The sequence below is a fragment of the Tetrao urogallus genome (assembly GCF_951394365.1).
Source record: "Tetrao urogallus genome assembly, chromosome: 24".
In the NCBI taxonomy this organism is placed as follows: Eukaryota; Metazoa; Chordata; class Aves; order Galliformes; family Phasianidae; genus Tetrao; species Tetrao urogallus.
Genome location: NC_136837.1, coordinates 3,632,047 through 3,643,990, shown reverse-complemented (window position 1 = coordinate 3,643,990; position 11,944 = coordinate 3,632,047).

The window sequence follows — 11,944 nt, the reverse complement described above, 5'->3', positions numbered from 1 at the left end:
AGCAGCACAGACCCAAGCTCACTTGCTGTAAGAGCATGGGCTGTGTTCTGCTGCTCAGTGTCCTCAGCACTCCATGCAGATGTGCGCTGGGGCTGAGGCCCCATTCTGTGTGTTTTCTGGGGTGTAAGAAACCCTTGGGTCCTGCTCTGCAGCTGGGGATGCTGGAGTGAAGGGCTGCACACTGATGCAGCCAGAGCTGGTGTGCAGTGAGTTTCTAAGCTGGAAAATATAATTGAAATGAGCACATAACTGCCTCTGGGACATTAGGAGTAGAGCAGCAGTGGTTCAAGAACAGGCTAGAGATGTATGAAGCTGTTAATTGGGACTTCTGGAGGGTTTTTAGAATGCAGCCTGAAGAGTTAATCAGGCAGACGAGAGACATCTTCCTCCTGGAGAGGAGCTGAAGGCGAATCACCTCCTCTCCTGTCTCACTTAGGGGTAAGATGAGATTCCTGGGGTCCTGCTCCTTCCTTATGCCTCATCTCTTTGGATAGTGGCAGTCTGAAAGGAGTCCCGTAAAGAGGGACAGCAGGAAAAGAATCCTGAGAAACAGCCTCAATACTAGAAAATAACCTGGTTTTTCTTCGTGGTTTCCTTCAGGACAGAAGCAGAAGAGGTGCTCTGTTAGTTTATTCTGGTTAGAAACTTGGCTGGATTCTCACCAAGTCTGTGCTGGGAGGGGAGCTGAGGATTTTCCCTGCCCTTGGCTGCTGTTTGCGGGCACCCACCCCATAAATGCAGAACCCATCTTCTTTCCAGCAGCTAATTATCCCTGAAATGCAACTGCTTCTAAAGGCCTCTTTGGGACACTGGGAGTGGGGGGAAGGAAGAACCAGCAGCAGCGATCTCTTCCTGCTCAGTACAAGCCTGTAAGCAATCAGTGGGATTTCAAGGATCGTGAAAAAAGAGCATGGCTCATCTTCCCTGGGGAGCCTCTGCTTGTCCTCATTATTCCCCACCTCCCAGCCCTGCAGCTAGTGCTGTCCCCACCATCAAGCAATAGAGATATTGAGTTAATCCCTGGTGACTTCATTCATCTTTGAGCAGGGATTATTTCTGCTGGCAACCAGCCCTGACTCTGACCACCCGCTGCTGTGTCCCATGGCATGGCTGAGGCCAGCACCTTGTGCAGCCCAACGCTGCAATGTGCTCTCTTTCCAGTCCAGCAGTAGCAACCATGATGGGAAATTAATACCCAAGATGCTGGCAGCATCTTGCTGTTGGATGGAGTAGGGATGCTTTGGTTCTCTGTGTTGAACTCCCTGATTTGTCCTATGGGAGCTGTGAAGTTCAGGATGAGGATGATCAGCAGAGTGCTGGTGGTTTGCTCTGGGGTCAGGGAAGCATCATTAGGGGATGCCACAGGACACTGCAGCCTCACAGCCCTCTGTTGTGTTTGGTTGCTTTGGGATCAGAATGGTTCAGCTGAGGATCTACATCAGGCATTTGTGTAGATTGAATTAATTCACTTTTTCATCTCAGTTCTTACCTATTCAGGGTTTACTCCACGAGATCAAGTTTTAATTTCACCAGAGAGCAGGAAAGCACTGCCTAGATGATGAGGAAAGCAGAGTAACAGGGCACATGGCTTACTGGGCATAGCAGTGATGAGTTGATGGTCTGTCCAACCTTTATGATTCTATGAATCAAATGAGAAGAACGGGGCTCATGGTTTTCAAGTCCGCAGTCCTGCTCTTGCTGTCCCATTGCACTCACCCCTTATCCTTCTCATTTCCAGCCCCCCCTCTCACTTTCTAAGGGTTGGAAATGTGCTTGGGATTGCTGGCTTGCCCCTGGGCCGTTGCCCAATCTGAATAATCTGGATCAGCAAGGCTGCCCATGTAATTATCTCAGCAGCTATGCTGGGTTAATGAGAAACGCGGCGGTGGAGTCGGGCTGAGATCCGTTCATGGTGGTTACAATGCCCTTTCATGGGGGAGAAAGGATTTGGGGCCTTATTTAGACCGAGTTTCATCGGCTTGTTGTTAAATTAGCTGTCACAAATAACACACTGATCAGCTCGCAGTTATTAGGGCTGTGATTGCTACTGAAGGGTAAGTTTTGCAGCGGTGTTTGGGAGGATTGTGTGCTCTTGTTTGTGGAGATAAGGATGCATCCATTGGCATTGCATCCAGCGAGCTTTAATAGCGGATTCTTGGGAGAGGGGAGCTGTGAAGCAATGTTTGCCCTGAAATATTGGGTTCTCGGGGCACCTTCGGGCTCCAGGAGGCAGAACTGAAGTGTTTCCTTATAAAGGTGCTGCTGAGCACTGCTGAAGCTCAGCCCCCAGCTTAGGGACACTGCAGGACAGCCAGAGCCACAGACAGCGCTATCTATGCCTGTTTAATCAGGGCAATGGAAATGGCATTTAAATAAGATGGTAATGAAGTTGTGGATCAGATTGGTCGATTTCCTCATTTGAAGATACAAAGGGGAGCTTTGTTTATTTCAGGGGTTTATCACTTCTGTTCTTGCCTGATTAGTCTTAATCTTCTGCTGCCCTTTGCTGGGAACCCCCCATCTCTATTCTCTGCAGAAGTCCATATGTAAGTTTGTGTACAACCCTCCAGGGAAATCAGGCCACCTATATATCATTTAGTGACTTCAGACAATTAACCTAACAAAGATTCCCCTCTCTCCGCCTCCTTCCCCCATCTGCTTCCTAATTACTAGTGGAACTGGGATGCAGGCTGTGCCCATTTCTTTAATTAAATCACCTCTCTGCAATGTTTGGTGCTCGCCTCTTTAAAGGCTGGGATTTGCTGCTGGGGGGAAAACAGTAGAACGCAGAATGGACCATGAAGGCAAAGGAAAAGTCTCTGAGGTGCAGATTTTGGGGCTGGAATGAAGAATTATTTCAATCTTTTTCTTACCTTGGATCACAGTGGTGGATGTGAACTCTGACCTGAGAGCTCAAAGCGAGTTTTCAGTGCTTTCCTCCCACAGCTGGCAGCAGCGTGGGCCAGGGAAGGAGCGTTTCTGGGAGGGGAGAGAGCTCCCAGCTCCCCATTCAAAAAGGAATAATGCACACGTCCCTGTGTGCTGGTACAGGCTGTCCTGCCCTCCCCTCCGTGGGTACGGCTGCACCCAACCACCCCCATCCCAGGGGAAAGCGTTTCTCCCTCAGCAGCCGGAGTCTGGCTGACAGAAAAGCACTGAGCTGCTGGAGGTGCCGTTAATTAATGCAGGGCAAGGCTGGTTCGGGCTGTATTGAAACCTGCTGGGAGGTAATTACCAGCTCGCTGGCTCTGAATGCCTTCGGTGCGTGGCGATGCTGTGCGATTTGAGCTTGCAGCTGATGCTGTGCGCTGCATCTCAGGCTTGAGCATCGCAAGGACCAAAGAAACTGCCCAGCTGCGTTTCCAGTGATGCAGTAAGTGATTCAGCGGAAGGTGGGGAGCCAAGCAGCACTGCTCTATTTGTGCTCCCATGCTCGGGTGTTGTGGCGCTGCTGTTTTGTGGTGTGTGGGATGGGTGCATTGCAGCCCGGTGGGTGTGATGGGGTGGTTTGGGGGTGGGATATTGAGCACATAGAGGCTCATGGATGGTGTGTGTTCAGGAGGAGTTTGCAAAAGCTTGGTTCTGCAACACGCTTTGTGCTTGCTTGTTCTACAGGGGATCGAAAGCTCAGGGTGAGTTTTCATTGTTTTCCAGCCACAGCTGGTGGAAGGGCAGAAAATCCTGTGCTGTGCATGGGAGTGTGTGCCCTCCTTCTTGGCTTCCCTTGTTTGGCCTTTGCACTTTTAGGCTTCATCTTGTCCTTTTGCAGTAACCATCATCTCGGCAGCATCCTTGTTTTTCGGCAGGGCTGTGGCTACAGAAGGGGGTTCTCTCCTGAAATCCCTCTGGTGCTGTGGGACTGGGAACAGCAGAGCTGAATCTGAGCAACCTGAGCATCGCTCAGATCAGTGCGTTGGGTGCCGAGGCTCCTTGGGACTCACCTCACCCTTCAGCATCCTCATTGCTTTGGTTTCCTCAGCTGCGAAATGAGATGCTGCTGCTTGCAAGGGAGGGGGGGAATAGTGCTGAAATAGTGGTGAAAATGCTTTGAAATCTCTGGATTGGAAGCTTCTGTCTGGTACCGGGGAGCTCTGCTCTCTGAGGATGTCACATAGCTCTCAGCAGGGCTGGAACAAAAGGAAACTGCATCTGGGAGCAGCAGCCGGTGGTGCTGACAGCCGGGATGTGGGGACAGGCCCTGGCTGGCACCGAGCCTCCTCCCTGCTGGTGTGGGGGAGGGGGTGGCAGGGGACAGAGTGGGCAGTGTCCTGCACTGCAGCTCCTGCCTTATTCATGGGGGAAATCCAACGAGAGCGAAGAGGGGAGAGTTGGGGTTGTTAACAACTGCTATTGTGCCTTCTGCTGCAGAGATGGGGTGGGGATTGCACAGCCCTGTGCCAGGCAGGACTGTGGGGGGGGGGGATGAGGGAAGGATGCTCTGCAATACCAGTGGGAATGGAAGGCATTGAGCTGGGAAACCGGTGGTGAGAGGTGGAGGAGCCTGAGAATTCGGGAGGGGCAAAGCAGGTCTGAATGGGGGAAGTGAAGGTAGGATGCTCTGCCCTGGGAGCAGATTGATGGAGATGGGATGGAGGTGATGTTTTGGGAAAGCTTCCTGAGGAGGATTTTCTCCTCCTCAGGCTTTGATGTAGGATGAGCTGGAAAGTCTGCCTGAGATTCCCCAGGGCACCAGGAGAATCACCTTGCGGCAGGGCAGGGCTGAGCTCTGTCCCCATCATTTGGGGCTGTGCAGCACCTGACTGCCTCACTCACTGCCTGCTCTTCTTACTGCCTGTTTTGTCGGCACTGGGATGCTGTAAGGACGAGTTAATCTGTTTCTCACATATATAATCACAGCAGCTTTGACTTTCCCAATTTCCATCCCTTCCCAACTTACGCAGGGATGACGCGTGGCCCCAACCCCCCCTCATTGCTGCTTTTAGGGCCGGATGGCAGCAGCCTGTCCCTCTGCTGGTGGGAACAGCAGCCATCACCAGAAGTACGTGCACCATTGGGTTCGATTAGGATGCTCCTCTTTTAGCACGGAGCTTTAGTGCAAGATCTGGAAGTGGGACAAAAGCTTTAGTGCAAGATGCTGAAGTGGGACACTGGCTATTTGTGCTATTTAAAAGCCTCTTGCAGAAGGAGATGGTGGATCTGCAGTGCTTGGGTGCATCCCCACGGCAGCCAAGTGTGTCCTGCTCCCTCACACAGTGCTGTGCTTTTGTTTGGGTCTGGGCTGTGCCCGAGTGTGAGGGATTTTGTTCCATTGGTGGCCTCCTCAAACCCAGGGCACAGGCACTGAGCCCCCAAGGTGATGGCAGGAGGCATTAAAGCAATGGGAGGAGGTATTAAAGCACCCTGCAGCCCCCGGGCACGAGTCAGGTTTGGAATTCCTCGGGGAGGTGATAAGTGTCCTTTTCCACTAACTGCACAGAGCATTTTCATTACTATTTAATGGCAGGCTTTGTCTGCTTTGCTCAACCCCTCCTTGCTGGGGGCTGTTGGGCTCTGGAGGCCCCCAGAAGACATTCAGAGGAATGCAGAAGGCTTGCTGGTGACCTGGAAATCTGCCTCCCTGCTCGCCTTCAGCTGGACCTCAGCGCTGTGGTACATGAGGAGGATGCTGCACTTTGCTTCTCCCTTCCTGGCTCATCAATGCACCCTTTCCTCCCAGTGCTGTTCCAGTTGGTGACACAGCCCTCAGGGCAGGATGATTAGGGTGTAATAGCAGCCAGGTTGCTCCGGAGATGCTGTGTCGAGTTGTATGCATCAGCCTCACCTGTCTGTTGCTGTAATTTGATCTGATTTAAAATGAAAGCCTCTCAAAAGGTTGGCTGGGAAACCTATCCTAATAGCTTCGATAGCAACAGCAGTGTTCAATGCTGGTTTGTTTTCAGTGTGTTCCATGAGACATCTGCTAGGGATTGTCTTCATGGACCCACAGCCGCCTGCAGATCAGATCCCCCTGCGTGCAGCTTGAGTCTGACACCTCCCTCCCTCCTGCTCACAAAGCATCTCAGGTTGGGAATACAGGAACCAGAGTTTGGGGGGAAGCTCAGCTTTGCCACCTTTCATGTTTTTCCTTCCATCCCATAACCGTGCGCTGCAACCTCAGCAGTGAAAGGCAGCTCAGAATGACACCCCATGGCTCACACTGAGCCATCGGCAGCATGGGGGTGGGAAGGACACAATGCACAGAGCTTTCCCATGGCCCTGCAGCATGTCATTAGCAAATGGGATGGGGACAGGGATGCGTAGGGACCGATGTGAAGAGATGATTGCTCTGCTGGGACTCGAAGGATGGCAAATACATTTCCACGCCATCTCTCTCTGTAGGAAGAATTTGCATAAAAGTGTATAGGAAATAATTAGCATAAAGTGGCTGTTGGATGTGGGATGGGTTCCCAGGAGGGGATGGCTGCTGGCTCTGCCTGTTAGGGCAGAAGGAAGGGGAAAGTGGCTCCAATTCATAGGGCTGAGAACACTGGGAAGGCTGGTTGGGCCGTGGTGGGAATGGGAAGGAGACCCCTGGTTTCCCGACCACCCTATGAGCAGCAGAACTCAGTCCTTCCATTGGGACCAAACGCTCTTTCCTTTTCCTTTTTTACTTCTGAATGAATGCCCTTTTGCTGAGGGGAGCTGAGAGCAATGTCCTCTGCCTGGCTGCTCCAGACAATCCAATCTCATAACCTAAAAACAAAACAGAACATACACGAATGCCTCTATTCTATCAAGCCCTATTTATGCACTAAGAAAAGAAGGTGTATGTTAAGATGTGCTGTGTCTAAATTGGGAGGGAGGAGCCTGCAAGGCTGTTGTAGCTCTCGCTAATTGCTCATGAATAATTTTTGAGGTGGGGACCAGGCTCCCCTCCTTCCCACAGGCGTCTGCATGAGTGTGCGTTGCCATGGGCACACACTGGGATGCAAAACGCTGCTCACAGAGAGATGGCAGCCCTGGACCTGCTGCTCTGATCCCTGTGTGCTGTGAGTGCCTTTAGTGCTGCTCCTGCGTGGAAATCCCCATTTATTAAAGACTGTGAGCTCGCATCTCTCATCTTTCTCGAGGTGTGAAGCTTTTGCTAGTGCAAAGTTGCGAGCTGAGGTGGCTGCTTGGGGCTCAGAGCTGCTGTATATAATGCTGTCCATCTGTTTGCTGAGATGCTCGCAGTGCAGCTCAATGAGGTGCTGAATCCACGCTGTGTTTATGCCCCCAGTTTTGCTCCTCACTTTAAACTGACAGCAGTGGCAACCTTTGCATCCGGTCCCACGGCATCCTCCCTAATAGCAGCCTTCCCAAAGAAAGGATGCAAAGAACACAAAGGGTTACAGCTGCTGCAGGTTTGGGCTGGCTCCCCGAGCTCTGAGCGAAGGCTGGAAGGCAGACATTATGGGAATTGTATGCATGCCTGAGCGGGAGGGAGGCTCTGACTGCTTGGCATCCACTTGTCACATGGTGTGTGTTTGGATGCCAGATGACGGCTCCTGAGGTTGCTACCCAGAATAGATAGTTGCTTGTTCTTAAGCTAATTGCACCCATTCAGCCATTCGCAAATAACAAAGTGCCAAACTTTCTCTGTTCTGAAAAATTCCTGGAAAATGCCTGATGCTTTTCCATTATGCTTTGCAAAGAATGTTGTTGGGTTTTAAAAAAAAAAAAAAAAAAAAAAAAAGCAATCCAGCAAAAATCAACAGCTGCTTGTAATTGCAAGATCATAAAAAAGAGCGTTTCATGAACAGCGGGGGGGGAAAAATAAAAACTGAGGCTGTGTTGAGCTGCATCCATGGGCTCTGCAACGACAGAGCGGGGTGATTTGTGGTGCTGGGACGTGTTGGCCAAGTGAGTGCAGGTTGGGATCAGCCCAGAGAGCAGCTCTCCTCCTGGGGCAGCCCTATTGCAAAAGCCCTGCTTGGAGCTGGAGGTCGTTAAGCAGAGTCCCTTGGCACCTTCTGCTGGGAATGGTTTTGCTTCACCTTTTGGAAGCATCGAGCAGGGCTTGTCTGCAAGTGATGGTGAAAATCCTATCATCAAATCAAGAGGGTGGCTCTGGAAGCAGCGGTGTGGTTCAATGGGATGTCAGGGTGCAGCTGGGGGATCTGGGATCAGCCTGAAGTGATCTGGTGGCTGCTCTCCCTTTGTTTGTGCTGGTTTTAAAGTAAAGCTGCTCATGCGATAACGGCGTTGCTTTGCAGTTTGGTTCATTAGGAGTGAAACCAGCAGCAAGACCAGGAGGCAAAACCCAGCGCTCTCATCCCTTCTTGTGGCTTGAGAACAATTGGAGCTGGCTTTTCCCCTCTGTTCTTTGAGGGGGTTTAATAAACGAGCTGTGGAAATGTCTCTGGGGAGAGATGGTTTCTTAATGTGGTTCTCTTTTATGCGTATGCTCGCGTTATCAAAGCCTGTAACAAACTTGTGAAGGGGGGAAGTGCTGAGTGGGTTGGGCTGCTCTGTGCTGTTGGATCTCAGGGAGATGTGAGCACCTAACTTCATGGCAGCAGGGAAGAAGCCAGCATCAGCCCTTGTGTCCTGCAGGTGGTGGGACTGGTGCAGACATCACAGAATGCGTTGAGGTTGGGGAAGACCTCTGAGGTCGACAAATCCAACCCCAACTCATCCCACCATTCCCACTGACCATGTCACAGAACCACAGGAACACCAAGGTTGGAAAAGACCTACAAGGTCACCAACCATCCACCTACCACCAATAGTTCTCACTAAACCACATCCCTCAACGCAAAATCCAAACGTTCCTTGAACACCTCCAGGGTTGGTGACTCCTCCACCTCCCTGGGCAGCCCTCAGTGTCCCTCAGTGCCACATCTCCACACCTCCAGGGATCGTGTCTCCATCACCTCCCCAGGCAGCCTGTGCCAGTGCATCACTGCTCTTACAGAGAAGGGATTTTTCCCTAATATCCAACCTGAACCTGTAAAATCAAAAGCAAGTGCGTAGCTTTACTTTGGGTTCTATTCCAGTCTCAAAGTCAGCGCACAAAACAAGCTTACACAACTCCTTCAGTGCGCAAATGGTCTCGCCTGGAAAGCCTCAGCTAAATTTGTGCCAGAGGAAAAGAGAAACTCTTTCCAAAACCATGATTTAAAAACAAAAACGCAACCGAAAACATTTACTGTTTTCCGTATCGCTTTAGCCAGCGTGGAACATGCTCTGCATTTCTAGATGGTGTTTTGTCCTGGGGGGAGTCAAACAAGGAGCCTGGGAACGAGTTGTGAAAAACATGGCCGGGTTGTGAGCCGTGTCCAGGCCGGGGGAGCCAGAGCTGCCAACTGGATCACAGCCAGGATGGGGCCACCAGAATTGGGATGGGGACACTGCGCTGGGGTGGGGACATAGCATTAGGATGGGGATATGAGGATGGGACCATAGGGACACAAGCACTACCTGTGCTGGTGATCTCCAGTGCTGCCCAACCTGGAGATGTTGGAGAGGGTCCAGAGGAGCCACAAAGATGATCAGGGGGCTGCAGCACCTCCCCTATGGGGACAGGCTGAGGGAGCTGGGCTTGTTCAGCCTGGAGAAAAGAAGGCTGCGGGGTGACCTCATTGCAGCCTGCAGTACCTAAAGGGAGCCTACAAACAAGAGGGGAATCAACTCTTTGAAAGGGGAGATAACAGCAGGACAAGGGGAAATGGTTTGAAGTTGAGGGAGGGAAGATTGAGGTTGGATGTCAGGGGGAAGTTCTTTGCTATGAGTGGTGAGGTGCTGGAACAGCTGCCCAGAGAGGCTGTGATGTCCCGTGCATCCCTGGAGGTGTTCAAGGCCAGGTTGGATGGGGCCCTGGGCAGCCTGGGCTGCTATGAAATGTGGAGGTTGGTGGCCCTGCGTGTGGCAGGGGGTTGGAGCTTCGTGATCCTTGAGGTCCCTTCCAACCCTGGCCATCCTGTGATTCTGGTGGCTTCTCCTCTCCTTGGGCAAAAAGGGCCATCAGGTGTTTGACTACAAAACCAGAGCCGTGTTTTTGTTCAAGCTTTGGCACATAGACCTCAGGAATCTTGCTGATTTAGCCCCTGGTTGCCAACCTCGCCTCCCTACCCCCTGTTGCTTGTCAGCTGCAGTGTGTTAATGGCTTTTACGCCGATGTTTTGCACTTAATGCTTGCAGCACTTCATCTCCATGGTGCAGAGCTTGGCTGGATGAATTCGAGATGAGACAGTTGAAGAGCTGCATATTTAAATTCCCCTTTGTTTTCTGCTTAAATACCACTATTTATCCAGTGAACTTTTCCCCCTGCTTGCAGCTCATGTCAGTGAGAGGAGATCAGTGCTTGCTGGGATCTGCAGGACACGTGTTTCCTATCTCCAACCTGTGGGATGTTGGAAATGTTTTGCAGCCCAGAGAAGGGAGACGAGGCTGCTTGGCTCGTGCATCCCCTGTTGAAGCTGACCTGGCTGAATGCTGCCCACCATCTCAGCAGTGATCTTACACAGATCTCAACACAATAATTAGTCTGGCAGCCGTGGTTTATTTTTTCTTCTATATCCATCAATTATTGCTGACACTTACGTTGTTCCAGTGTCTTTCCAGGGCACAAACCAGTTGATTTTTCTTTCCATTTTCCAATGCTGTTGATTGGGTATGGGTATCACCTGCTATTGGTGACACTTAAAGACCAAGCACCAACCTCATCCTTCTGTATGCATAACCTTTAAGTGTTTTCTGGCACAGGAAACAAGTAATCCGCATCCTGTACTCAGTCCTGAAGGTTAAAAGCAGCTTTTGTGCCAACTTCATTCTGTAGAAGCCAAGTGCTTCTACCAATTAACTTGTTACAGTTTTGAAGGGGTCTCAAAAAGAAAAAAAAGGCAGATGGAGTGACTGTGCTGGCAATATTCACGACTGCCGTGCTGAGGGTGAGAATTTCATAGGGAGTAATGCAAAAACGTGCTAGGAAATGTGCAAAGGCAGCACTGCTGAGGAATGCTGGGTGGTGTTTCCCTGCGAGCCCCGAGCAAAGGCTGCTTCTTGGGGGTAATGAATAAAGTGTGAATTTGATGCTGTAACGGGTGATGCCGTGCTGTCTGTCGTTGAAGGCTGTCAGAGCTTTGGGGCTGGGGACAGATGGTGGGAATGGGGCCAGCACAGCGTTGTGGGTGGGTGGGAGGTGTGTAGACCACCGACTCCACCTCACCAGCTGTTGCTATGGGGGGAAAAAGTACCTAAAATATTATCATGAAGGAGGAAGGAGTGAAGGAACTTGCAGGAAATGGGCATCTCAAGTGGGATCTGCAACGGGCCAAGAGGTTTTATTGGAAGTGCCCACCCGAAACCTGGGTAGAGAGGGGATTTTCCTTGAGATAATGGGCTGAAAAGGTGGACTTCTGATATTCAGTTTGCCCTTCTTGGAAAATCATTACAAGACACTTCACCTTTTTCCATTCTATTCTATAGGCGTAACTTTCGTGGAGGGTTTATAAAGCCATGGCAGGCAGGTGATGGAGCTCAAGTTCCCTGCCAAGAGCTCAGTTACATCTCAGTGAGTGGCTGAGGGAGCACAGAGGAGAGCTAAAGATTCCCCTCCTGTGATTCCCTACCTGTAATCAGGATCCACATGTGCACAGGGCAAGGAAAACTGCTTACCCAGCAAAAGAAATTGCAGTGCTCCTGAGAGAGGCAGACTTGACCTTTCAAGCAGCCTTCCAGATAACTTTATTTGTGTGTTTATGTAAGATTTTAGAGAACTGCTGTGTCTTTTTGGGTCCCCTCTCCTTTTTTCCCCAAACTGTTCTGTGTTGTAGTGCTGTCTAAAGGCTGTACATCAGAGAGCTCAGAGATGAAATGTCAGATTTGTTGCTGCTTTGCTCTGTCACCACTGTTGAAGAGCCTGGGGTTTGAAATTAAATGTCAAAGGCGCTTTGCAGAACATGGAAACCAGATGTGCTCCTTTCCCACGTGTCTGGGAAAGACAGAGCAGCTTCGTTACCTA